Source organism: Cephus cinctus, unplaced genomic scaffold, assembly GCF_000341935.2.
Source record: "Cephus cinctus unplaced genomic scaffold, Ccin1 Ccin1_scaffold0905, whole genome shotgun sequence".
In the NCBI taxonomy this organism is placed as follows: Eukaryota; Metazoa; Arthropoda; class Insecta; order Hymenoptera; family Cephidae; genus Cephus; species Cephus cinctus.
In genome coordinates, this window is record NW_014333480.1 from 89,517 (window position 1) to 90,143 (window position 627).

The window sequence follows — 627 nt, forward strand, 5'->3', positions numbered from 1 at the left end:
TTTCTTCTAGTTTAAAATCATGTACACTGAGCGTCATTAATAGGTCCATCTTTTAGTGCAGTGAGGTAAGAGAATATTGCGAGCCAAGCAACACCGGGTCAAAAAAAATTAAACAAAAAAGAAATGAAGCAAAAAAAGTTTTCCTATCTAGACGCGAACGCGGCACCTAACGATTACGAAGCTGAAACCGTTGTCAACGCGCCCAATGCATGTTCTTCACACATGATGATCCATAGCTGGTGGAAATGCGCAGCCTCACTTGTTGCGATACGGACTCTCATGAAGATGTAAGAGAAAAATTGACAGCAATGGAAAAAAAATCTCGTTTCCGCTTAACGCTTTTGCATTTCTAACATAGATACATTTCTCCATTTCATTTTTTGTTTTAACGTGCCGTGGTCTGATTAAAAAAAAATTTGATAACGCTCGCAAGTATGGCAGGCTGTTTCACTTTTTGATAGTTTAAATATTATTCAGCCGAATAGAAAAGTAGTAAAAAATGTCCCAAAAAATGGCACTTTTTAATATCGGGTAAAAAAAATGAAAAGCGTAGAAAACCCACACAATTATTTTATACACATGTATGGTAAGATGAGACAAATAGTATAGAAAACCCACACAATTATT